The sequence below is a fragment of the Rousettus aegyptiacus genome, unplaced genomic scaffold (assembly GCF_014176215.1).
Source record: "Rousettus aegyptiacus isolate mRouAeg1 unplaced genomic scaffold, mRouAeg1.p scaffold_m13_p_6, whole genome shotgun sequence".
Classification (NCBI taxonomy): domain Eukaryota; kingdom Metazoa; phylum Chordata; class Mammalia; order Chiroptera; family Pteropodidae; genus Rousettus; species Rousettus aegyptiacus.
Genome location: NW_023416309.1, coordinates 77205043 through 77233042, shown reverse-complemented (window position 1 = coordinate 77233042; position 28000 = coordinate 77205043). Strand labels below are relative to the sequence as shown.

Below are 28000 nucleotides of genomic sequence, written 5' to 3'. Positions count from 1 at the left end.
TTCTCAAGGCCCTGCATTATCTGATTCCTACCTGTCTCTCTGATCTTGTCTCCACTACTTTTTTCTCTGCTGGACCAGTGCTGTCAAGAGGCCTTCTTCCTCTCCATGGCTTTATTCCATCTACCTAGACATTCTTTCATTTCCTGAGACACAGCAAGCATTTCTCTGCTTCAGGGCCTTTGAACTTGTTCCTGAATCCAGAATCCCTTGGCTACTCAAATCTCAGCTTAAATGTCACTCCTCAAAAATGTCTTCTCTTTAAGGTAGTCTCTCCTGTTTTTCTCTACGGCAATCCTTTTTATTGCCTTCATAGCTTTGTGACCGCCCCCCCCCCCCTCCAATTTCTGCCAGATTATAAACTCCATGAGCTCAAGGATTCTGTTTGTTTTGTCCATTGTGTATACTAAGCACCTAGCACAGGAACTGGTACATAGAAGGCATTCAGTGAATATTTGTTGAATGAATTAAAATTCTAGTCCTTTTAAAGGTCTGCTTTAAATTCCCTCTTTCATAAAACTGTAAGTCCTTTAAATGAGAATTAATCTTTTACTCTGCTAGGTGTATAGACATAAAATGGAAGAAAGTTTGTTTTACCCTTTGCCTAGTCTACTCTGGTGACATCTAGAATAAATTTGATATATCTTTTGTATTGTTTCTTTAAGTAAGCATTTTAAAATTATTTTTCTATGTATTTTTTAAAGGTTTTAGATTACAAAGTGTTGCTTCTAAATATTTTTTCTATGTCCTGGTTGAGAGTTTCATCTCTTTTATTAGCTTTTAATTTGCTTCTATGGCCTCCCAACGTTTGTGACACATGATGACTGGTTTAGTTGGACTTGCCTTCACTGACATGTCCATACTTTGGGGAAATGCAGGTATACAAATTAATTAACTAAAATCTTATGGAGTCTCTTATCAGTTGGATCATATTCTTAACTTTCATATGGGACCTTGATGTCTGAAAGCCCCTTTCTCACCATTTGCTAATTGCTTTCTATCAAATATACAAACAATATATGTTTGTCTATAAACAGAGTAATAATGTTTCAACATGTGTGGTCATCTATAAACAGGTTTTTGCTCTGGAGCTACTTTTAGAAGACATTTTGTCCTATGCCCAATAGCAATATTTTTGGAGTGTTTCTTCTAGTCAGTTTATTTGCAGAATTGTTTAAACTAACACTAATTTTACTGCAGCAATTGAAACAAGTGTTTCCACTTTGAAAATGTCTGCTGGAAAAATAAAGATTTGCAATTCAAATGAATTGTTAAATTGTGGTAGTAAAATGTTTTTTTTCCCCCAAGTTTTAGTTCTTCTTGTTTTTGTGAACCTTTGCTAACATTATTTATAGCAATCAACAGTTCATAACAAATAACTGGATGGTGAGAATTCAAAATTAATTTCACTTACTGCCTAACATTGATGTTTATACTTATTTTTCAAGAAACATCATCCAAAATATTCATTATTAAATATTTCCTAGATGGGTATAGTAACTATGTCTTTATGAATTATGATAGCATAGATGTCCTAATTCTCCATTCTCAATAGACAAGTGTTTATCAAGATGGATCCATCATTTTAGCAACTGAAAAGAAAGTGCACAGAACCACAACACATTGCTCCATATCAAGTTAAGCACATAACAGTTTTATTTCTGTTCAGAAAAGTTCTAATCGGAGAAGAAAGTTTTTATACATTCCTCCAAAGGGAGTTTGTCTTTTTCGAAGGATTGCTATAGAAATAAAACCTGATCTTAATTACTTAATACAGATTTTGAAGTATTTGAAATACATGAGCCTATGAGCTCAAGGTTTATAGGGGTTAGTGCTACCTATTTTATCAAATCAGTGTTTATTGATGTGATTCTGATTTCTTTTGGGGCAATTCTTTTGGCTTTTAGAACATTTATTTAAAAAATGAACTGATGTATTCAGCTGGTTAAATATTTAGTATAATATCAGGCAATAATATTTTAAAAAGCAAAAATTAACCGAAGGTAAATTCTTAGGACAAGGGATGCTAATTTACTTCATGTTTATTGACTGTTACTAGACATAGCACAGACCAAACCTCTGAGCCTCAAGTTGTCCTCATCTAACTGGAGAATCTCAGAACTGTAAATCTGGAAAAGACCTCCCAGAGACCATTTGATTTCCTTTCCCACACCCTCCACACAACTCACTCATGTTCCTTTTGATCACCTCTAGGGATAAAAACAATTTTTCTTGATGAAAGGAAACCTGTTTTGGTAACAAGCTACAGCAATGGTTATGTTACCAATGACTGCCCACTAAGGCAATATACTTTACATATGCAGCATCTCCTAATTCTCACAAAAGCCTTACAATTTAGTTGTTTACTAAGTCTATTTTATAGAGAAGCCTAGGCCCTAGAGAGTAATTTTGCCAAGGTCACATTTCTGGTAAGTGGCTGATCTAGGACTCATACCCAAATTATCTGTTTAACTTAGTTGCTTCTCAAAAGAATATATGTATTTACCTACATAAAGGGAATATAATTAATACACATAAACCTAAATCTACGTTTCAAGAAAAGTTTCCTTAAACAATATAAATTAATGAGATAATCACAATGGATACCTCTTATTAAAATATCCCATACTGAATGATTCAAAACCTTCAATCTGGCCTTTTAAATGAAATGTCTGTATGTGAAATAAATTGACCACAAACCCCCAAAACTTTACAGTATTTCAACTCATAATTTAGCGCGCGCGCGCGCGCGTCCACACACACACACACACACACACACACACACACACACACACAGAGAGTCTGAAAACTGATGCCCCAAATAAGACCTGGAACTTCAACCCGACTAGGCTCGTGTGTGTGTATGTGCGTGTGTAACTGAAGAATAGCTGAATTACAACTAAAAGCGAATCTTCCCAATTTAAAATCTCTAATAAAAATGAACAGACAGTCCATCAGCCTTTCAAACCTCAGTAACTCTACATCCCAAGCCAACCCGATCAGCTCTCACTCCTCAATCTCTGTCCCCAAGCTGGGAAAACATCCGAGGCCGGAGATAGAAAGAGCGACAGCTTGGCCCAGGCTCCGCTTTATTCTGAAATCTATTAGGGCCCGGAATCCACAGATGCCAACGGGTCCCGCAGTTAGCTGGGGGAAGCCGGGAAAGCGCCGTTTGTGGGCAAGAGCAGGGCGGGGAGTTTCACAGAGCCGGAGTTCGTGAGAGGCCAGAACAGTAAGACGAAGAACTAGGAAAAGGGAGCTGAGAGCCTTTATCCTAAGGTTACAGAGGAGCACAAGGCGCGAGAAGGAGCGCCTCACGCGTAAACTCTGTCTGCGGCTTCTGGGTACCGCCAAACTGCATCCGCCACCCCGCCGGCTAAGCGGAAGGCAGTGCGGCTCAGGGCCCGGCCCAGGCCAGCGCATGCGCCGCAGCCCCTCCTCCGCTCTCGGCCCCCTCCCCTCCCTTTTCCCCGCGGGTCTGGGGCGGCGGCGGCGGCGCGGTGACGTCAGGGCGTTGGGGGCAGCTCCTGTGACAGACGGAGCTGGAGCGGCGGGGCGGCGGCGGAGTCCGGCGGCGGAGAGAGCGAGTGAGCGAGCGAACGAGCAGCGACTCCAGGGTCTAGGAAGCGAGAAAGAGAAGGAGGGGAGCGCTTGGGCGCGAGCGAGAGAAACCGCGAGCGCCGGGCTTGGGCTCGAGCGCCGGAACGGCTGAGGAGCCCGCCCGCTCCCCTCCCCCTCTCCGGGCCCGGGCCCAGCGCGCCATCCTCCCCCTCCCTCCTTCCCTCCCTCCCTCCTCCCTCCCTTCCCTCTCCCTCTCCCCCTCCCCCGCCGGTGGATGGGAGTGAAGGACGGAAGAGGCCCTGCGGAGGCGGCGGTGCAGCGCTTCGGTAAGGCGGCGAGGGTCTGCGCCCTCCCCTCTGTCTTCTTCACCGCGCTCGGGCGGCTGCGGGCAGGGCCCAGCGGCCTGACGATGTGGCTGCGCCGGTCCCCTCCCTCCCATTCTCCCCTCCCCCTGCCGCTGCCTCCTCCTTCTTCTTCTCTCCTTGCTCTCAAAATGGCGGCCGCGACGGCCGTTGAGTGAGAGACACGAGAGGAGGGGGAACAGGCCAGGGAGGGCGCTGCCCTCGCTCTCCTCCCCGGCCCGGGTTCGGGGGTGCCAGGCAGCCGCGGCTCCACCCGCGGCCCTCCCTGGAAAGGGATCGCCCTCTTCCCTTGGTGACTTAGCAAGAAAAGTATTCTTGGGTAGGAAGGGCGTGGAGAGCAGGTCGCTCTCTGCTCTTGGGGAAAGGTTCGGCTCTCTTCTCCCCGGCCGCCGAAAGCGAGCTCCGCTGTCCCCACCCCGCCCACGGTTGGCGGCTCGGGAACCAGGCTGAGCCCCGCGCCACCTTGGCACCCACAGGCCTGCCGGGCGTTCCTTCCCCCACCTGTCCTTAGGATGGGGTTGACCTGAGGAAGATGACGACCCACCCCTTCCCTCGCCCCCTTGTTTGGTGATCCAGCCTTTACACCCACTAAGGAGGAGCGGGCGGACCCACAGAACCATCCGCAGCATCCACCCACTAAATCAAGCAGGATTTTTTTTTTTCGCCTGCCACGGGCTCCTCAAACGGGAGTTGCCTTTTGACGTTGTTAACACCGAGCTTCGAGGCCCTCATCCATTCCCCTTCATCTAATCTCCCTACTCCTTTAGGAAACGCGGTGCTTTCTTCTTTAGCCTCCCAGGTGAGAAATGCCTTTGAGGTGGTGGGCAAATTTTAACTCTACCTCTCTAGACAAATGAGTGGAGAGAAGGAGGTTTTCAATATCAAATGAGAGAGCAAGGTGCTTTGGCTTTATTTGTTATTCTGCCTTTCTTCAGTGACTTAGCAAGAAACTCCTTGGGAGGAGGGCAGGAGATTTTCTTTTGGGGTTAGAATCTGGGACCAATTTATATCAATCTGTTGGTTAAGAAATTGTGCTTTTGAAGAACCAGATTTGCGGTCTCGTTCTCAATGGGCGATGTCATGCCAAGGTTCCCCCCTCCCCCTTTCCTTAAGAAGCAATCGAGAAAGAATAAAGATATTAACTGTTATTCAGACTTCTACTTTAACACACAGTCCTTGAGATTCATAACGTTTCAAAGGCTGAACAAAAAAATTTGTGCCAATTTTGGTAATTCTATTTTGATGGGGAGGTGGATTGTTTTGTGTGAATTTCATTTGAAGGCTGGGGCGGAGGAGACAGTATTTGGGCCTTTCAGACCAATAATGTCATCTCTCCTCTTTTTGCCACAGTAGTATTTGCTTAAGTTTTTTCATTTTAATTTTTATTTTTTACAGCAGGGCTTGATTGCTGCAGGGTCCGATCTGAATCAGAAAAATTTAGTTCCTGTGTATGTCAGTAGTGATATAATGTTAAATATGTAAAAAGCTTTTACTTAAAAAAAATTCTTATTTGAGTCTAGCTACCTCATGGGGATCTTTTAGGACACAGTTTTGCAAAAATTATTGGCAGTTGCAAATTGCAGTTTTAAAGCAGAAGAGTAATCTGTATTGGGTTATTCTTTTATGTTCTATTATAAATGATCATTGTTTGGATTGTTCAAAAGGAAGGAATCAAACAATTTTGGAGCTTTTTTTTAATAGAAGAGAACCCAATTTTTCACAGAATATTTCCGCATATATTAATTTTGATGGAGCTAGCCTTATTTTGGTACTACCATCCCCGCCCCCCCTTAAAAAAATAATAATAAAAAAGAATGGTCTAATATTTGTGGATGCTGTGAACAGCCATTGAGCCAGGGAGACTGGGTGGAGTAAGAGAGCAGAAGATGTGAAATGCTGGATTTAGATTGCCCTTTCATAGCATTTTTCTCTTATGTTTTGTCAGGTTATTTGATGCTAATTGGTGCTACCACAAAGGCATTTCTCTGTAGCAAATCTTAAAATCTTATAATTTTAGTTTCTACTTTTTTTGCAAGGTGGGAATTTAATGATTGAGGTAAAAACCAATGTCCCTGCTCTAAAGCAGACATTGTCTATGTATATCTGTGTGTGAATATATACACACACACACACACACGCGTACACATATATTTATACACACCTTAACATTTTTTATTGTTTAGTCACATTAAGTGTAAATTAGTGAATGTCAGAAATATTTGGCCAGAAATAGTAGAAATACTGCAAAAATTTAGTAATACTACAGATGTTTTCTTTTAGTTTGCATTAAAGCAGAAAATCTTTGATTTTTTTTAAAATAACATCAAAGATTAGTAAAAACTGATAATTTGTGGTAAAGGCTCTTTATGTAGACCTTTTCTGTGTTGTGTTCTTTGAAAAGGATTCTTTTAAGAGAGTAGGTCACCTTAATGTTTTGTATCAAGCGTTTATGTAAATAGACTTCTTCAAAAGAATGTCACATTCATGTGGTAAATGTGATTTTGATGAGCCTTATAACTGTCAGTGTATGTTATATTTTGCACTTTTGTTATTTTTAATGGAATTAGAAAGTAGAAGGGGTTCATGTGGTGACGAATGAGTAAAATTAGGACTGGTAAGTCACTGTTATATGTCTGACATATTCCCATCCTTAGTATTTGTAGCTTAGAAAGTGTACTAAGAACAGTAATTTTTCAATAGATAAAGACAACTTAAGTAAGAAAGCTTTAATTCCAAATGTGATTCTGTGTGTTTCTGATACATGTGGCAGTGGTATCCTTTGCTTAATTTGGAGATCAATTTGAAAAATTCTTTATGCTCCTATACTTATAAAACTTTTAATGAGATTGGGATGGATTTTATTTTTTAGTAGAATTACTTGGTACCTGTTTTTCTAGATAAAGTAACCCTAGAATAAAGATTTGGATCTGTTTCTGGAAGGGAAAAGTCAATATCGCAATAATTTTTGGTTTTCTAGCTAGAATATCTATGTTTCATTGTCTATATTTTGTTTTTTTCAATATAAATGTTTCCAATGTACTAAATTATATATATAAATATATAATATCTAAATATATATAACTACTTTCTGTTTACATGTAGCTCATTCACAATTTATGTTAATAGGCAAGCCGTGAAAACTAAAAGTTGTTAGCGTTAAGATGGAAATGTCTTAAAAAACAAGCCCAAAGCAAAATCTTAGGGTAATCAGAGTGAATTTTCCAATTCTTCTCAAGTCCTAAAGCAGTGAATCATACACTCTTTTGCCAAAGGGACTTGAGGCTTCCTAGGTTTTAAACTGAGCTGGCCATGTCTGCTGTAGTTCTAAAAGAGATTTCTTTTTACTTGCCTTAAGTCCGTTGTTGAAAATATTTCATAATGACAGTTTTCATGTACATTCGAAAGAAATAGTTAAGTTTGAAGTGGAAATTCTTTTGCAGTTCTGTCTTCTATAATACAATCAAAAATTTTTTTACTTAAAAAAGTAACTAAATTAAAACCAATTGTATACAATGTAAGTTCTGAAAAGAAAATATCTGTCTTTCCTGAAGATGCTTGGCTGTAGAGTGAATCCTACTTACTGAAGGCCAAATGTTTTGGGAAACCTGTACTTTCATGAAGAAGGATGCTGTATTATGTAAGCTGAATAGTTAACTGCAGTGAAGATTTTTTGCATTGTTTTAGCTTTTGTTGCTCGTTTGGTAATGACACTTTGGGCTAGTCATTTAAATGGAACCTTAGTTTAGCTTCTGTGTGTATAATTTTTAAACTTGCTATGGCAGTTACAGACTTAATTGATATTTGTGAACTGTTTTATACTCATGGGATGCAGACATCGTAAGTGCTTATTATTTTGATTTATTGTTTTTCTCTTTTAAAGGTGGTGGCTTTTGGTTGAAACTTACCTAGTTAGGATCCATACATTTGTCAAGAATACATTTGGAAGGGTGTCCTCTGATGTCACTGTCATTTAGCATTGTCACAAACATTTCCTTAGAGTTTTGTAAATATATTTAAAGTACTCATTTCAATTTGTTGTGTCAGTTATTTTTTTGAGGTAGGTTGATATTTTTATGCATGAGAGATCTGAAACTTAGAATTTCTTTTCCCAAGGTCACATGTTAGGTTAGTAGCTAGTATGAGGTAAATATTACAGGTACTGAGCCACTTGGATATTTCCTTGTATGATCAAGGATATGTTTCTTTTTATTTTTACAAAATGGACTTTTTAAAAATGATTATTCTTATGTTTGTTAATTTATTTTCTAAAATGGTGAAAATCAGTGGCATTTATTGCCTGCATCACTTAAGTTGGCATTTATTAACATACGGTCTTATATTAACTATTTTGCTTTCATAAGGCCTTAGACATTTGACTCCCAGAAAGTGCCTAATACTGCTTTATAGTAGTATTGATAAGTAAATAAAGACTTGTTGTACGCATACAAGTGGTATACAGGTAGCATTAATAATTAAATTTAATACATTAGTGTAACATTAAATTCATATTTAAATAAATACATGAAAGTAGTGTTAATAAGTAAACTATTTCACTGAATATGGGGTTATGTGAAAGGAAATGTGCTATCCTATAGTTCTTTGTGATAGCTAATTTCCAGTGATCTCTCGGGAATTGAGGTGAAGGAGGAAAAGGTGTTTACACTTCCTTTACAGAGATTTTATGTTGTCCCAGGGAACAGTGTCACATTTCTGATATATCAGGGCCACAAAATTCTCCACTATAAGAATTAACCTAACTGTACAAAGTATATTTGCATTTTATAATTATCTGCTCTTCACATTTTGATTATCTGCTCTTGAGCTCTTAGGTTTTGTTTTGACAAGAATTATTGACAGTTAAGTAAAGCTGTTAAGAAATTTTCTGAGACTATTTGGTAACAATGAAATTAAGAATCTGGGAAATTTTTAAGGAATTAATTTTTGAAGGCATTATCCAAAGTCTTACGTTTATTAAGGTTTTTCACATTGTTAATTATTTAATCTATGGCAAAGATAGAGGGTGGTTTTATGATACTAAATTTTTATATGCATAAGGCATATTTTATCTATTTTTTCATATTTTTATTTTATCAAAATATGCTGAATTTAAAAGCAGGGAAGATGTAGATGAGTCAGTTTAATGATTATTTAGTTTTTTGGTTAACTTATTTTCTAAGGGTGGGAAAAAGCTATATATTTAGTATCATCAGAGAAAAATAAAGCTGTTGACTCTAACCATATATGAATATATTAGATTCTAATCCTAACTCCACAATTTATCAGTTATGTACCTTGAGGAGGAGCCTCAGTTTCCTTATCTATGAATGGATAATGTTGACAGTATCTAACTCATAGGGTAGTTACTACTATTGAATGATAAAAAGCCTACAAATCCTTCAATGAATGTTTTTTATTGTTAGAGACTTTTTGAAATGAAGAATTTAATATATAGTTTAAGCAGTCATTAATATAGTAATACAGTTCTTATAGCTTTCAGTATATTTCTTAAGAATTAATACAGATTCTTTTCTTTTGGTATCCATTATGTGTATCTAAAACCAGTGATGGCTTCAGAGCTTCTTAGTAGGCAAGAAGTACTATGTAAATCAATGCCAAATGAAAAAATTCTTTTTTTTTAATAGAAAAACTACACTGCAAATAAGCATTTTATTTGAACTGAAAAATACAATTTACATCTTTAATAATCAGAAAATTTTTGTTTATACTTTCAAGTATTAATAATTTAATCACTTTTTTTATATTATTAAACTTTATTTTGGAATAATTTCACATTTTCAGAGAAGTTGTAAAGATAGCGCAGAGTTCTTACCTCATTTTCCCTATTGTTAACATCTTACATTTCTGTAGTACATTTGTCAGTTTTGGTATTTTACTATTAGATAAACTGTAGATTTTATTTTCATTTGACTAGTTTTTCCATTAATATCCTCTTTCTGTTCCAGATCCAATCCAGGGTATCACATTGCATTTATGTCTTTCCAGTCTCTTACTAGTCTGTGACGGTTTCTGTTGTCTTTCCTTGTTTTTCATTACCTTAACAGTCTTGATTAGTATGGTCAGGTATCTTGTAAAATGTCCCCTAAACTGGGTTTGTCTGCCTTTTTTTTTAATGATTGGATTGGGGTTATTGTTTTTTGGAAAAAATACCACAGAAGTGCAGTGCACTTGTCAGAACATCTACATGATACCCACAGAATACCACTGATGATGTTAAACTTCATCACTTGGTTAATATAGTGTGTGCCAGTTTTCTCTACCTTAAAGTTATTATTTTTCCTTTCTCCTACTTTATCCTTTGAAAGTGAGTCAAACCCATGTTTCGGAGCAGGGAGTGTTTACATATATTATTTAGAATTCTTCTGAAAGGCAAACTCATCTCCTCTCCTCCATTTATTAAAGCAAGTTACTTCTTAATATCAGAAAAATTTCACTTAAAATTTTAAATATTTAACTACAACATTTTTTAGTTAAAAAAATTTTTAATAGTAGTTTGGAGAATAAAGGTTAAAGCATGTCTTTGAAGAAGCTTTAAGTGAATTATATATCCCTCTAGAAATTACTCTGTGTAGAGTTTAGTGTTGAGATTTTAGAGAAGAGCTCCCCCATTTGGGGGCTTATTAGAGGGAGACTGCTGTTATCTAAGCAGCAAAGTAAATAGGGTATTTAACTCATTGGTTCTATGCTAGAATTTGAAACACCTTGTTCTTCCTTTTTCTTCTAAGTAATTTTAAATACTAGCAGACAACAAAATATTTTGATTGATTAGACTTATTTTAAAAATAAAACTGGTATATTCATGTCCTGAAAGATACTTATTTTACATTAAGGAGAATACAAGATTTGAGAGCAAGATCATTGTCTCAAGAATTGCAGTTATTACAGTTCTTGCAATTATTTTTATTATCTTGCCCTTCCTTTGTAACACTTGTATAGAGACTCATTGGGTGTCTGTTTTTTAAAAAATTATCTAATGCCATTACATATTTTTGCTTTTTTTTTTTCTAAATTTTCATTAATTTTTCTGTCCAGTTATTTAGCTATATTACATCCCAGGTATTGAGGATACAATAAGTTTGTCAGATCCTGCCTTCAAAGATATTAAAGTTTGTAAACACATTTAATATGCAAAGGTAGCATAACAGTTTTATAATCAAAATATGTACTTGGTGAGATAAGAGCCCACAATTTTCAAGAAAGTCTTCAAAAAGATGCTGGTCGAACATTTTTAAGAAATCTTGTCACATTGGGATTGCAGGCAAAGGAAGTAATTTGTGCTCTGTCTCATAAGTATATTTTGGATGGTGAGGGAAGTTCTGTGTAGTTCATTGTGGGTAGGGTGATGGGTGAATATAGAGGAGTGAGTACATTACCTTGATCTGGCCTGGAAAACTGGCTGGTGCATGGGCCATCTTCATCAGATGTAGATTTTTACCTGTTAAAAATATGAATTTCCAGGCTCCATGTTATATTTATGCAGTGCAGAGTCCGTGGGGAGCACCCAGGATATCTACATTTTTAATAAGCTTCCTAGTTGTTTTTGAGAACCACTGCTTTTGCCCTTTTGAGGTGCCAGTGGAGGATTTTAAGTCGTCATAAGTGACATCATTAGATTTCCCTTTCAGAAGGGCACTGTTAGCATTGTGGAAAATGCCACCCTGGAGTGGATGGAGGCAGATAGACCTGTGAGATTATTTAAGTAGCAACGCAGGTTAAAAGAATGGATTTGAGAGAGATTCAATGTGTATGAAATTAGTAACCTGAAGGGTGTGAGGAGTGAGGAAAGTGAGGAATCGAGTTTTTGTTTGTTTTGTTTTATTGTTTGGGCTGCCAAGTAGGCGGGTGTTACGAAGGAACAAGAGTTGTAGAAGCACCAAAGTTGGGAACATTTTTATGGTGGTGGTTTGTGTTCCAACAGGATAACCTTTAGGTATATTGGAGACTTGAGTTTTAAAACTTTTCTTTTTATGTCTAAAAGAAAATTTTTGTTTATTGTTGCTCACTAGCCTTGTGAGGCATTAAATAATTCATTCTTTTATTAGACTGTATTCAGTGCACTCCATTGTAGAAGTTGTGCTGAGGTACTAGAATGTGCTCCAAAGGACAGAGACAGTAGGAAGTAAAATATTAAAGGTCACGAAGTGGGGAGAGGGAAGACATGTATTACAAGGTGCTTCATGTTGCTGGAACGTGAGCAAAGTGGGGCTTGATTGGAAATGAGACTTGAAATGTGGACAGGGACTAGATAGTAATAAAAAATTTTATAAATTGTGTTAAAGCATGTGGATTTTAGGACATAGGGAGGCAGCAGAGTATAGTGATTAAGAGCCCTGACTGTAGAGCCCAGATGCCTGGGTTCTACTTCCAGCTCTGCTGCTTACATAGCTGTCTTATATACTTTTACATAGATATACACAGTTTCCCTTTGAACAACATGGGTTTGAACTGCGTGGGTCCACTTATACATGGGGTTTTTCCAATAAATATACAGTCAGCTCTGCATAACCCTGCATTTTGCATCCACTGTTGGAAATCAGTTGGTGGGGAGGGCCGACTGTATGTGTTGGTCGGCACCATTTTATATCAGGGACTTGAACATCACAGAATTTGGTATCCATGGCGGGGTAGATGAAGATTCTGGAACCAGTCCCCTGCAGATACCAAGGAACAACTGTAGTTGAGTTTTGGGGGAGTCAAAAATTATATGCAGATTTTTGGACTGTGTTGGGGGGAGGGTCAGCACCCCAACCCTGTGTTTTTCAAGGATCAACTGTATACATACCACATATATGTGTATATATTATATAAAGGCTAGCTACTTAAATTCTCACAGGTTGTTGTGAGGACTAAATGAACATTGTTGTAAAACACTTAAAGCAGTGACTAGCATATACAGTAAGTGCTGTATAAATAATTGTTAACTTTTAAAAAATAGGTAGCCAATGAAAGATTGTAATATGGCCAGATTATATTTTAAATAGATGACTCTGGGGGCTGTGTAGAGGTAGATGGTAATAGGACAAGACTGGATTTAGGGAGACCTATTGAAATTAGTCCAGGTGAGAGATCATGGTGTAAACTGGTAGTAGTGGTAAGAATAGACAGAGGAGAATAATTAATAAAGTACTTTTTGGACCTTAGATGTTTTCACTAGGGATATTTGAGGCATTTGGGGTATATTGTGATGCTTCCGTAAAAATGAGAACAGACTGAGATAGCTTTTAATTTCTCTAAATTTATAGGCCTTTGCTTTTTCTCAGTTCACAGAGATAAATTTCTCTTTAAGGATGTACTATTATGCAGAAAACTCCGTTTATATCAAGTTCAAAGAGACAGAATAATTCTATTATGTTGTTTTTATATCTTTATGTTGAGATTTGTAATTATAAAGATAACAACACCATAGTAATACTGTAAAAATTTGAAGTGACTGCTGAATCATTAAAAACATTAAAAGTTGTTAAAACTGTTATATCCAGTGTTTTTCACTGTTCATCTATGATAAATAAACTTTGCCAGAATATTTCATTATATTCATGCCTTGAAGAAATCTTAGGTCCCCTCATTTCTAGATTTGTCAGATTTTAAGATTTATTTTTTGTCATTTGGTTTTATCAAAAAGGGAAAAACTTGACTGAAATTAGAACTTTCTTGAATTTGAATTTTCTCTAGATTTTTAATGAAATAATTAAATGGATAGGCAATTCAGTGTCCTTAGGTAGTATTTTAAATCTAGGTCCTGGATTATAATAGTGTACATGGTATATGAAAACTGTCTCTTAGGCTATTGTTGCAAGGCCCATCAAATCTCCCCACTAAAGATAGTTGATGAATGAATGATTGGAATGGACAAGGAGAAGGTCATTTTAAGTGGAGGGAACAGCAACATGCACAAGTACAAAAGCATGAAAAACTATTATTTATGTGTATGCTGGGAAATAGTTTGGCAGAGAGGGTTGTAGGGTTTCTATATGGCTATGAGCCTGGAAAGGTACATATGACAGGTTGATAGAATTTATAAATTATATTCTATATAGTTAGGCGATTTGGAAGTCAACAAACAAATTCAGGCAAAGGCAAGCGTTATGATTAGATGTGTATTTTAGATAGTTTAGTGGGTACCAGTGAGTAATACAGATTGGAGTTTGAAAGTCACTTGGCAGGTTTTTTTCAGGAAAGAATAATTAGTGCTTGAAATGAGGCGATATCAGTGAAGGTTGTTGACTGGAGAAACATTTAAGAGTTAGAATTGTGAATGAGTAGTATGATAGGGAGAGGGAAATATTAGAAGACATCTCAGATTTATAGCCTGGGTGACTGGGTGTTATTAGCCATAGTAAAAAACAAAGAATAAGAAGAGGAATTATGTGAGATAACACATAAAGCAGTTAGATTAATTTTCCTCAACCACAATTCTCAAGTCACTTCCTTGTCAAAAACCCATTGCCAGTTTTTTACTATCTTTAGTGAGCTATGTATATGAAAATGCAAAGGGCATGTTGCTAGAAACATGGTATTTAATAGGTGTTAGTTTAATACAAATGAGTGCTCAAGCACGACTTTTCTGATGTGTCCTGGCTAACCTTTTCTTCCTTTTTCTTACTGCCTTCTGTGTATCCTGTGATTTGGCCTTATGAAGATATTTTCAGTTCCTTAAATCTATCACTGTTTACCATTCCTTGCCTTCTCTTTTCCTCTGTGTATCCTCTGGTTCATGTATCCTTTGCATCCGCATACTAGATTCTCCTTTTTCAGTCAACCTTCTCTTAAGTTTTTTCACCTGAAAGAAGTTTTCTTTTTCTTCAAATTCGTAATCTTACTTTTTCTCTTGTGTGGCTTATATAAAATTTTGTCTGATTAATAGAATGAGTTATTGCATTTAGAGAGGCTAAAACAGTACCTAACACATAGTAAATAGTAAGTGTTGGTTGTCATTGTTATAGTGATGAGAATTAAGATGAATTGATAATAATAGTAATAGGGGAGTCTACCTTTACTTTCTGTGTTCTTGTGATGGCAAAACTGATTTATTTGTCTCTCTTTGGACACTAGGAAAGCAGCCTTTTACTTTGCTCGTGTAAGTGCAAAAAGTTACAATGCTGTATCTTCATCTTCAGAGTGAAATTGTCTTTATATTTCTTCACTATTCCTGAGCTCTGTTGAAGAAAGAAAAATAGTAGAGAAGCCCTTAACGCTGATTATGTCATTAAGCTTCACACCACTGTTTGAGGTAGGTGGTAGTATTAGCCCCTTTTATAAATGGGCAAATAGGCTTAGAAAGTTTGAAAATTTGCCCAAGGTCACATAGTTTGTAGGTGGCCAAGTTAGTAGTTGAATCTCCACTGTTTGACTTCAGAGTTTTGCACAATAGGACCTCAGAAGTGTAGGATTTATTCCTTTAGTGCTTACGTATCATTTACATATTCATTTTGCTGTCAGAGGGCCTATCATGGAACCTATACTCAGAAAAGTGCTTTTTGTTTTTTCTTTTAAATTTTACTTTACATATTTACAGTTTATTTTTATTATGGAATATGTCAGACACGCAGGGAAATATCCTGCAGTAACATAATGGAATAATCTACATAGCTACTACCAGAATTGACACGTTAACATTTTGTCATATTTGCTTGAGTTTTTTTTTTAAGACAGCTATACAGTTATAGTTGTCCTTTTGTATCTCTTTCCAATCTCATTCTCTTCCTCCCTCTTCCCAGTGGTAAAGTTCCTCTTAAAGTTTGTATGTATCCTTTTCTGTTTTATCCTTTTTTACTATACATGTGTATGCATAAACAATGTATCACCTAAGAATTTACATGAATATTTTACTGTATATTATTCTACAGCTTGTTTTTTTACCTAACAATGTTTTCTATATGTATTATTAATATGTGTAGATCTAAACTTTGTGTTGTATAGTTTTTTATATATGGTTATACTATAGTTGAAATCTATGTTACAGAAATGGGCATTTAAGTTTTTTCCACATTTTACTATCACAGACAATGCTGTAGTAAATATGAGAGAGGGTATTTGCAGAAAAGATGATAAAATTGTTTTTTTATTTGTTTTTGTATCGTAGAGTTTATCCTAAGGTTAATTAAATATTCTTTAGTAATTTTTATGCTTTGCATGAAATAAATAGAACGGATAATAATGTTAGCATCAATTTTAGACCATAAATTAAGTCTCTTCAACTATTCAAAAACATACACATATTTTTTCAGTACTGAGCCAGGGGTTGCATACTGATGGCCTACAAGCCAAACTAAATCTGTAAGTGCATTTCTCTTGCCCTTGTATAGTTAAAAAGATTTGAGTTAACATTTAAAATTTAGCAATTTTGCCTAAAGTCTCTATTTTTGGATTAGCCTGAAAAATTAGAAGCTCTGGCAACAGCAAGGCCCTCATTTTCCCATGGCAACTATTGATCCAAGCTGAGTCACAGCTACCCTCCTTTAGATGGGCATAAGCTCGCCAATGAAACAAATTCCTATCACTCCCTATCACTGTTTTATTATTGTCCATGCACTGTTGTTTGTAGTGAAGAAATATTTCTCTATTGATGTTTCTATAAAAATGGGGGGGGGGGGAGGCAAGTATAGCAGAACAACTATAGTATTCAAGAAAAGTAAAATAGCATATTTTTCTTAAATTGAAGAATGTTGTATAGTTAAGATGCAAACAAAATGAATTTTGTATGAACAGATTACAGCGTTTACTGCTTTGCTCATTTCTATTACCCACATCGTTCTCTATGACATGAGTTTGTGATCTCTGGATTTTTGTGCAAGTTGATGTGAGGGCTGCCTCATAGTGCAGTTGAAGATTAAAAGGATAGGTAGAGAGATTTTGTGAGTCATGAAGGTCTGTGCAGATGCCAAGATATTTACCTGTTCTTTTAGGTGTTATATACATTCTTGTTCCAGAAAGGTTTTAAGCAGAGGAGTCAAATGGATATCATCTCTTCAACCATCCTATTTGTCAGCACTGTATTTCAATACCTTATCCAGAGACTACAAATGGATGGTCCAGGATTTGAATGGTAAACAGATTTTGTCTGCTCAGTGATTTTGTTTTTAATCGATTCTCCTTAAAAACCTCAGTTCTACCACTGTTGTCTTATTTCTAGCTGTTTCACACTTTTACTTGCCTAATTAGTCTCTATTTGATTTATAACTCTTTAAGGCAATTTATAAGGATGTATAAACTACAAAATACCACAGATTAAAAGTGAGGAGAAAGAAGAAACAAAAAGGATCAGGATAAAATGGAATCAGAATCTAGGCCGAAAGAGATATATCACAATAATTTTGCTTCAGGCAGAGTACAGATTTGACTCTGAGCGTCCTATGAGTTGGCAGGGAGAAAAAAAGCTGTTAGATTATTTTTCACAGTGTTCTTAAGATAAAAATCTGTTAGTTCATAAAGACTAACCACTTGGCACTTAACCATATCTCATAGGGGTCCTCATAATGAGGATTATGTGTAATTTTCATTACCCTCATCAACATCTCTAAGGTAGATGGATGTCTGTTATTTAACAACACTCAGTATGGGAAGACCAACCAACCATATCATGTAAAAGTCAGTCTGAAGGAGTAGGCAGATTGATCTTCAATATCTGGTTAGCAAGTATTGTTTCCTTTAACCCAGTGTTCGATGTATATTGAGATTAAACTCCTTCACAGGTACCTAAAGTCCAGGTGTTCCATCATCAAATATAGACACCATTCATATATAGGACTTAAATGTTTTTGTGAAAACCTAATTTTACCCAAATAGAATTTGTGAAAGTGCTTGTAGGTTAAGATTCTTAGAAAATAATTTTGAATCCGCTACATCCCTGTCTTGTTTGAAACTAAACAGCAGCATTCTTCCAGAGTATCCAAAATCATTAAGAAATATATTCAAAGAAAAAAAGGGGCCACTACACAATCAATCCTATTTTATGCTGCTGGAAATTAATTAACTTCAGTAGAAGACCTTTCCTATGGATCAGGACTCAATGGTAGTTTTCAGCATAGATTAAATGTAAGGAGGTACTGTTTTTGTCTGTAATAGATATGGTCCCTACCCTGAAGAAACATATTAATATGTGGCTCTGTCTCTTCTTCCTTTACATGTGCTCAAGACTCTCTTTTATTTAAAAAGATTTTTTTCCCCTTCAACCCTATTGGAACTTAGTTCTTTACCTTGTTACCTTCATTGCTGAATCTCTTGAATTCAGGGTTGAAATCACTCTTGTTTTCTTATTGATGTCTGCTCTTTGTATTTCTCAGTTTGCCATTTTATTTAGCCTCATCTTTTCAGCAATACTATATTTTTTAGCTGCTTAAAATAATTTTGCATTTAGTTATTTTGTTGTCATGTTAATATTCAACATATTACTTTCCCTTTCTCCCAGACCTGCCTCAAAAAACTGCCAATCGTTTCCATTTTCTTTAGTCTTTCAGTTTAAAAAGCTGACTTGGTCAGTCCTCAGCTCAAGTTATATTCTGTTTATCACCTTCTTTCCAGTACATACCCTCTCACCTCACTATAACTAAATTGTACATTCCTTTAGGGGTGGATTCCTTTTTTTTCATCTTAATTATTCTAAAACCTCACAGCACAGAGCCTAGCATAATAGTCATGAATGAATAAAAGGATATGTATAGCTCACATCTTCAACTATACTGTCAGTTTTTTATGCACAGGGGCTTAACTATGTGCTGAGATATACAAATCACAGGTACATGTTGTTTGCTTTTATAATTGGGTACCTGGTACATCCTCAGTAAATAAATAATTGGCCCTAAGAATATAGTTATTTCTCAGTTATTTGTTTCAGTAGAGGCATACATTGGTGTGGATAATAGTAAACTAGAAATCAGTTCAATTGAGACAATGCAGGTTTTCCAGTTGGGTTGTTATAATTCCTAGGCAGTTGTCTTTGGATGTAAACAAGGGATCTACCTTCAGGACCCCAATCATATCCTGCAGAAGGCCATCTTGAAGAGAAGTAGTGAACTGTGTCAAAAAAAAAGTTTACTTTTGCATAATTGCAGTTTGACCATAGAACTTTTTTTTCCATATCATTCCCATTGCTTTTATCCTAATTCAGGCCTCTGTCATCTTCTACTTTCAGCCTTCCCTTGCTTTAATACTTCCTATATATTATCTCCAAAACAATCACCATGAAATAACCAATTTTCAAATATTGCTCCCTTAAGAATTACAGTGATTTCTTCATTATCATCATTCCTAACGACATTAATATTCACCATATCTTGTACTTAAAAAAAAATTTACATAGAACAGTATGTCTTCTTACTACTTAGATGTTCAGAAATATTAGGCTTTTTTCTTTTATGGCAGTGGTTTTTTTGGTGACTTAGTTTTGACTTTAAGACAGATCTACAGGGCTGTCGTAGCTGTTTGTCTAATTGTCACTTGAAAATGTAGCATTAGTAAGCAGAAGCCAGAAGAGTAATATAATATACATACATGTTGGTAGGTCAAGAGGTTTTTAATTTTTAAAGTTTCAGTATAAAGTTAAGACAGCCACTTGATTTTCTACAGGATTTTAAAATTGGTGTACTTTCTCTGATATATGTTAATTAGTGTTCAATCTTTAAAAAGAAAAAATTACATTAAAAGCAGCCCCAAGGAGCTGGGCTTTGATGTTTGCCTGTATTTCAGAATTTGATTTTTTAGTATTTTAAAAAAGGATGAGAGTGAAGTGATACAATACATCTTTAGTTCTGAGAACATAATACATTTTTATCTTAATTTTACTATGATGCTTAGTCATTTAGAAACACTAGATACCTACTGTGTATTAATTACTGTGATATTTGGTAGAGATACAACAAAGAATAAATATGTCAAGGTTGCAACTTTGGTGGAGTATTGTTGAGATACCGTCAAGGCAGATGATTATAATGTAGTATGAGAAGTGTGAAATATGTATCTATACAAAGAACTATGAAATCATAGAGGAGAGAGTTACTCTGCTTAATTTTTTTGGTCAAAACTATGTACATTAAGTTCTGCTATTTATGCTAACTGCTGAGAGCTTTGCTAATGCTGTTTAAATACTGCTGATAAATATTAGGTTTCTGTGTAATTGCCATTATTGGCAACTTTATATGGTTTAACCGTAATGGTGTTTCGGTATGACAATTAAAACAATAAAATAAAACATGGTTACTGTCTTTTGCCAATACTGTATTATGGTTGTTGGATAACTGATATTTTATTAAAATAAAGCTTTGAATATTGAATAAATGTGCCATTTTTGGAAAACATTTTTTTAAGTTCAGCTTGGTTTCTTTTTAAAAAGATAATACATATGAAAGAATTTTATTAACCATAAATTGCTCTGCAGTTATAACTTGTAATTGTCTGAACTATATATACAGTTACTTGTCGAGTCTTACTTTTGAAGTTTGATTCCCTTATTAGACATTCAGACATTCAGACATTTGTTGAGGGCCAGACACTATGCCTGGTACTAGAGAGGCAAATACAGTCCAGTGTTTACTCCTAAGGAGGTCAATTTGGTACCAGAGGTAGCGTATATATAGTTAAAAAGAATGGAGGAGGCAATCAGTGACTAGAATCAGTGATTTTTCAAATTTATCATAGCGGTGGAAACTTTTACCTAAAAAACTCTTATGTAGAAACCCAATATAGTAACAGATAAAAAGAGAATCCTGTCTCCTTGGCCGCCTCTCTGTCCTCATTCCTGCTCTTTGAAACCATTGGTTTGGGAGTCAGAAACAAACCTGGTTTGATTCCAGGCCCTGCCACTATCTAGCTGTTTGACCTTGGATTTGTGACATATCCTTAGTGAACTTGTTTCCTCATCTGTTAAATGAGAACATTAGTTTCTTTGTTAGATGTTGTAAAAATTTAACATTGTAGGAAGGGGGCCTAGCATGTAATTGCATTCAGCAAATGTAGCTGTTAGGATTACATGTACATGACACAGAAGAATAAAGAAGAGGGTACCTACCTCTCTGCCAAGGGTTGTGAGCTGGCCAGGGAGGATTTCACATAGGTGGGGGTGAGCTGGCTGCCTTTAAGCCAAATCTTGAAGGGGACTGGAAAATTGCAAGACATATGAGTGAGGGGCATGTACCCAAAATAAAAATTTTAACAGTGAAGACTTGGGCATGTGGAATGCAACCTCATTATACCTTTCTGGAGATAAATGGCCTTACCTGCATTTGAGATAGCTTTTCTTTAACATTCTTTGACTCTGACTTTATTATGAGGCTGGGCCAGGCCAGGTTAGAGTCATTAACTTTCTTTAGCTAATTAAGTTGACTACATGCTTAAAGGAAAAAGTACTCTAAACCTGAACTTGTAAGCCATGTCTTGGTTATAAATACAGTGATGCATTTAAAGGCAATTCCTTCCTAAATGCAGTTGCATAAGTGTGTTGAAAATTAGGAATCTTCATATCCTTCTCTGAGGTCTTAGTAATTAGTTTTGGTTTTTTAATGCCCAAGATTCAGTTAATGGTATACTACTATGGACAAATTGCAGGTGGATGTATTTGGATTTTTGAGAAAGTTTCCAGGAAAAGCTAATGAATCATAGCTGAATACTTTTTTACTTCAATAATGAAGGATCTTTTTATAATATATTTTAGGCAAAATATTTCAATGTGATAGGCTAACACAATGAAGGGGTATTAAATAAAATGAAGGAGATACAGAAATTAAGAGTAATATATATGTATATAATCATATAGCAGCTACTATGTACCAGGCTCTGTTCTGAGCACACATATCAACTCATTTAATCCCCCGCCTCCAAACCCTGTGAAATAGATACTACTATTCTTAAAAGTAGCTTGAATAAAATAACTTTATCTAGTTGCAAACTATGGCAAGCTAAATACTTTTCATATAGCCTGCGAGGTAAGAGTGATTTTCACAATTTTAGAGGTAGAAAAAGGTACTTGAAGAACTATTAATATTTTAGTTAATTTTGCTATTTTTATTAGAAAGTGATTTCAGATCTCTAGAAGGGGTTATCTTTGTACATGGGAAAGTAAGGAAATCATAAAGAGTGATTTATGGAAATGAAATTACTCTTTAGGCGTACTTTGTTGTCCTGTGTAATCTCATAGATTTAAACTATAGATTGAGGTATTTTTCAGAATACGCAGTGCATTGACTTTATACATAAATTTATTTTTCATTATTTGACTGCATTGTAGTATAGCATTAATGATGCAGTTTTAAAACAGTTTTACCTAGAATAATATCAAAGTGAAATGTTGAGAATTTAGAGAAACCTGTAATCTGGTATCATGTCCATTACCGTGTTAAGGAGCATCATCTGATGAAGCGATAAAGAATTTGCAGGCACAAAATACCACCAACAAATTATTTATTTCCAATGTCAATCATGTAGATTTATTTGTAGGAGAAAATCCAAGGGGAAAAGTATCTTTTAAATCCAGGGGGGACTTTTCTGTTAATAGACACATTATTTTCCCATTGACAAGCAGAGGAATGAATTGCTTATTATTTTCCTCTGACTCCTTGAAGAACTACTCTTGGAATTTTTCTTTTGTCTTTAAAATGTAGTCACTTGGATCTAGCCACTCTTTGAAGCAAAGCCATGCCCTTAGAAATCAACAGTTTGTGCTAAGCGGATAAATATTACAGAAGAGCAAAGAGCTTGACTGTTTCTTTTTAAAAATTTGAAGTCACAGACAATTTATACCAATTCAGATTTTATACTTTGTAAGCATAAATTCATAAAGCCACGATGTTAAAACTATAATTAGATCTAATGATTGGTTAGATTTTACACTTTCAAAAACAGGATAATAATGCCGTCATATTTCCTGTCTAGATGCATACTGACAGAACATGGGGAAAATTCTTCAGATGCAAGGACAATCCAAATGTTTATCAGCGAGTACACTACAAACTCAGATCCAGAATATGAGATCACCCACCACCAGTTATTTAAATGATGATGGATGTTCCTCCTTTTACCACAATACCACAAGGACTATGCAAATCAAAACACAACTGTCTATGTCTATGTTTTGTTGGATTAGTTATATAGATAGAAATCAGAATGATGTGGATGGTGCAAACATTTTGGGCATGGTGAGGGGAAGACAAGATGGCATAAGTGAAAAACATTTACAACGGACAAGACTATCTTTTGGTCAATGATTACTTCAGTTTTCATTTCTCATGAAATTTGCAGAGCATCAGTCATGTGACACTACCCAGGAGACTATAGACGTTCTTCACTAAACTTCATGAAAAAGGTCAAAAATTAAACCAGTTTCAGGGACTTATTTATAAGAAAGCATTTCCAGATTCATTGCCAGTGTTCATTGTGCTTAAGCTGGAATTTTGAAAATACATTTAAAGTTCAAAACTGATGTCAATAGGTAACACGTATGGTAGTTCTTAGTTTATAGAGGTTGTTTTCATTATTATCCTGTTTAATTCTCACTAAACCCTGTGGGATAAAATTCACATTTTGTAGTTGAGAAAACTCAGAATTAATGAGGTAACTGAGGCTTAGGCAATGTGGACACAGCTTTTAAATTATAGAACTGGAATCTTGAATTCTTTGTGGTATGCCCCTGTCCCCATCCCATATTTTCATAAACATTACTTGGTAAATTCCATCTGGTTTTTATTTCGTACCTTAAGAAGAAAATGAGTAACCTAGTTTTGATTAAATTTTGTTCCTTGTAGTTTGAAACTTTAGGTGAGGTTTACCAAGCATTTGCTGTGTTGATTATCTAAGCCTAAAGTTAAGATAGTGTTGTACGTTGCTTGTAGTCAGAACATCCTTGGAACTGTACTATTTACCTTAGAATGAAAATGTAAAGATTGTTTGTAAATATAAAATTTCTGTCTAATTCTCTTTAACTTTTTTCTGACTTTACTATATTCTACCTTAGTATTTTATATATTTGTTTGGTTCTTTTTTGATTATCTAAAAAACATATAGAAACATGACATGAGATGTGAATAACCAAATTTTATGTGCCTTTTTTGTTGGATGCTGGTTATGAGTGCTCTTTAAACCTTGATCTGATTGTTTTAAAACCTCATATATAGCCAGCATAACTAAGAAAGTAGCTTTTATTTGTCTAACTCAAATTGAGAGATGAATTCATTAAATTACAGATATTTTTTTACCACCTTTTAAGATTAGCTTTTGGTTTCTCTACTGGATTATCGTGTATTAAAATTTATGTAAAGATAAATGGACGAAATGGTAAAAATACTTGGATATATCAAGGGGGGTATATATGTAATATGAATAATCATGCAGATTAATAAAATATGCCCTGTTAGTGACTTTGTGGAAAATTCTGTTTTTTTGGAAATATTCTAAAATCCTGATGATTCACAGAGTATCATGAAGCATAGTTTATTGGGAAACAACAGTTTTATTCAACTCTTGAAAATAAACTACTTTGAAAAGGTACTCAATAATTCTTGACTTGCAATAGCTTCTGCCTTGCCTCATTGCTGTATCTGGAAAATATTTGAGATAGGATTATGAAATATAATATGTGCTGTTGGAGCAAAGTAGGTAATCTGAAGATCTTCCTTAAATCATTGTCAAGTGAAAATTTCATGAGAGCAGTAGCTGTTGGAAATCATTCAATCCCTGTATGAGTTTTTAAGTTGGCTCTCTTAAACTCCTACTTCTGTATCTAATAATAAATAAATCTAATGATTTCCATACTCCTACTGTTAACATATAATTGGTGGTTTTTCTTCACACACATCCTTTATTTTCTGTATTATTTTTTCCTAGTTCATAAACTTGTAGTTGGCAAGGACCAATGGATGAAGTAAATAGAGAAATAATATTTTATAAAGATTGTTTTGATAAGTGTGAAACTTGTGTTAACACATTGAAACTTAAAATGAGAAGAATTTAATTACCATCCTATTTTATAAGATTAATGTTATGTTATGTTATTTTAGCTTTTTTACTTTTCCCTTTTCTTTTTTTATGGTGAGGTACTTACTCAAACAGTAAGATGTTGTCTAGGAGAGCTTCATTGGTGTAACTTATGAGTGAATATAATATTAGAATACAGAATGCTAAAGAATTCTGCATTCCAAAAAAAATACTGAAGCCTCTGTGCTTAGGCAACACAGATCTTATCTCTAAAAATGTGTGGATATTGACATACAGATGAATAAATGGGACTCTTCTTTGAGATATGTTGTAATGTATACAAGTAGCTTACAAGAGGTATTGAAGTACTGCCAAAATGCATTTCAGAAATGTTAAGTCTTCATTCATTATGTTGACTTTGGAAGGACCTATGAACCCCCTTAACATGCATGTAATATTTTGTTTATATGTGCTTCTTTGAGGGAAAAGATCTAGGCTTTCATCAAATTCTTAAAGGAATCCAGTGACCCTCTTCCCCCAGAAAACATTAAAAACTCCACCAGGTGATGTGAAAATATTGCCTGATTTATTTATACTGTTGGTTATAGATTGTTAACTGCAAAATAAACTCTCCTTTGCTCTACTTGAGAACCGTTTATGTGATATTTTACATTTACATGTTAAGATATTAAAGTGAAAGGTAACTGGAAAGGTAAATCTGAGAAAGGCTATATGTTGTATTATATTAAATTTGATAATCACATACGTGTGCTTTCTGATAGTAAAAGTGTACATTAAAGGTAGGAAATTGATAGAGAATGAAATAATCTGAGTTTAAAAAAAACCATAGATGTTACCTACTTTCTAGAAAAGATGAATTACTTGGGGTTATAGCATTTGTAACAGACTTAAACCCACATTTTCTTAATCTGCATCTAGTACTCATCATATCCATTGTCTTTCTTTACCATATATCCTCAATACTTAGCTAGCTGTAATAAACATTAACATAGTTAATAGTAACAAAGTTAATAATTAACAAATTGGGGAGTTTAAAATTTAATCCCATTCTCTTGACTGTCCTCCCAGGTTATAGAGACCTCTGCTTTCTTGATTTCCTTTACTCTATTTGCCTTCCCTGTTTTTTTCCTGCACAATGCTGTTTAGGCTCTTTGATCCATTATTTCAACTCTCCTTCTCATCATGCATCCATCACACATACCTTGCAAACCCTCAGCCCAACCCTAGGTCTCTAAATATGCAACTTTCATTATTGCCTGCAGCCAGAATGTACATGCTTGCTAAAGAAAAATAGCATGTCTTTGTAGATTGGTGCCACTAAAAATTCAGTCTCCAATCTAAAAAATGTCCTTCCTGTTCCATTTCTTTGCTCCCCACAGCAGCTATTTCAAGCCTCTAAGTGCCTTCTTCCTTATGCCCCTTACTCAGAAAATGACCTCACTTCTATTTTCCTGAAATATAAAAGTATTTTTACGTGTTTTTCTCCTTATCTAACATGGTAGAAGAGATGACTCATCTTTATATGTAAGGATTCTGCATGTAAATCATGTTCCTTTCTCTTCTTCCTCCCTTAGCTCCTCCTTGTTCAAATGAGTATTTCATTCTCCTGACTTTTAAAAAAAGTCTTTGTTATAGAAAATGTCAGACTCATAAACAAAATTAGAGAATAGTGTGATGAACTCTTTTTGTATCCATTACCCAACTTCATCTATTATCAACCTAAGGCCAATCTTGTTATATATATCTCCCCCCATCGACTCTTTCTACTCAGAGTTTTTGAAGCAAATCCCAGACATATCATTTAACTAATAAATTTTTCATTGTGTATTTCTAAAAAGACTTAAAAATAGCCACAATACTATTTTTACTCTTGAAAAATTCCCAATTCTTTAATATTATCAGACATCCAGTCAGTGTTCAAATAAATTTTCCCAGATGTTTATTCATACAAACATTCATTTTACAAGGAATTTTTTAAAATCCAGAGCTAAATAAGGTCTATACATTGTAATTGATTGATATGCCACATGTCTCTCTTAATTATAAGTTTCCCTTTCTAATTCTTTTTCTTTATTTCCTTGGAATTTATTTGAGGAAATTGGGTCATTTATGTTATAGGGCTTTTCACAGCCTAGATATTTCTGGCTATACCCCCATGGCGACTTTAACATATTCTGCCCTCTGTACTTGTAAATTGATAGTCTGAGCCAGAGATGTGAACAGGTTAGGATTGATTCTGTGGCAAGAATACTTTATAGGTGGTGTAGTGTAATTCTGTCAAGGGGTACATCATGTTTGGTTGTCTTTTTGCCTTTGGTTGATTGAGGGGTGAAAATGGTGATATTAAAATTCTTCATTCCTGTCTTTTTTCCTATCTTTTTCTTCCTTCACCATTAGCATTTAAGCATCTTACTTGGTTGGGGCGGGGGGAGGAATAAACAGAAAAACTGCTTTTCAACATTTCCATTTATTTCTAAGATATTTATTTATTTCATCTCCCTGTACTCATCAGCTGTTTTAAATATGGTTCTTACCATGGTAAACCATGTCCCTACCATTTTATTTAATCCATTCTCATCAAGGTTATCAGTGAGCTCTGTGCTTAATGGAGCACACCTATTTCAGGCCTTATTTTGCCTAATAGTTGGATAACTTTAGATCTTGTTGATTGAATCTTTTTGAAATACTTCCTTGGCTTCTGTGACATACTTTCTCTTTTTTTTTACTTTTACCTCTTTAACTGGTTTCCCTTAGCCTCAGTTGTAGGCTCCCCCCTCCCCTGCCCCTTCAAAGTGTTGATGTTGCTTTTCCTGTCTGTATAGCCAAGCCCTCTGCTCATCTTGCTCTACACATTCTCTATGGGTCATCTCATCTATTGTCATGGCTTCATTTATACCATCTCTAAACTGATAAGCACTAAACTTTTTTTTTTGGTAGGTTGGTTTTCTTTAGAGATGACTTGTTTGTATAACTTCCTACTAGAAATCTCTCAGTCATCTTGAAATCAACATATCTAAAATGGAATGAATCATATTTAGTTTCCTCATCCCCTTTTCAATTTAGTTATAAGCCAGAAATCTCTGGAAGTTATCCTAGATTCCTTGACTGATATTTCTCACCTTGCTGCTCACAACTTACCCACC

The 28000-nt window shown here is 35.4% G+C and overlaps 1 protein-coding gene across 1 annotated transcript in view; it reads left to right on the top strand.

Moving 5' to 3' along the window:
• The first annotated feature begins 3523 nt into the window (after positions 1-3523).
• Positions 3524-28000, top strand: part of PAFAH1B1 (platelet activating factor acetylhydrolase 1b regulatory subunit 1) — a 67257-nt gene continuing 42780 nt past the window's right edge. Inside the window, exon 1 of the mRNA XM_016138890.2 lies at positions 3524-3884. The gene's annotated coding sequence lies outside the window, so the exon portion shown is untranslated. The remainder of the gene's footprint in view (positions 3885-28000) is intronic.